A 557-nucleotide genomic window follows, 5' to 3' on the forward strand; every position below is an offset into this window, starting at 1 on the left:
ACAATACCCACAGGACCAACAGTACCCACAGGACCAACAACAACCACAGGACCAACAATACCCACAGGACCAACTATACCCACAGGACCAACAACAACCTCAGGACCAACAACAACCTCAGGACCAACAACACCCTCAGGACCAACAATACCCACAGGACCAACAATACCCACAGGACCAACAACACCCTCAGGACCAACAATACCCACAGGACCAACTATACCCACAGGACCAACTATACCCACAGGACCAACAATACCCACAGGACCAACAACAACCACAGGACCAACAATAACCACAGGACCAACAACAACCTCAGGACCAACAATACCCACAGGACCAACAACAACCTCAGGACCAACAATACCCACAGGACCAACAATACCCACAGGACCAACAACACCCTCAGGACCAACAATACCCACAGGACCAACTATACCCACAGGACCAACTATACCCACAGGACCAACAACAACCTCAGGACCAACAATACCCACAGGACCAACAACAACCTCAGGACCAACAATACCCACAGGACCAACAACAACCTCAGGACC

The sequence above is a fragment of the Procambarus clarkii genome, chromosome 13, assembly GCF_040958095.1.
Source record: "Procambarus clarkii isolate CNS0578487 chromosome 13, FALCON_Pclarkii_2.0, whole genome shotgun sequence".
Classification (NCBI taxonomy): domain Eukaryota; kingdom Metazoa; phylum Arthropoda; class Malacostraca; order Decapoda; family Cambaridae; genus Procambarus; species Procambarus clarkii.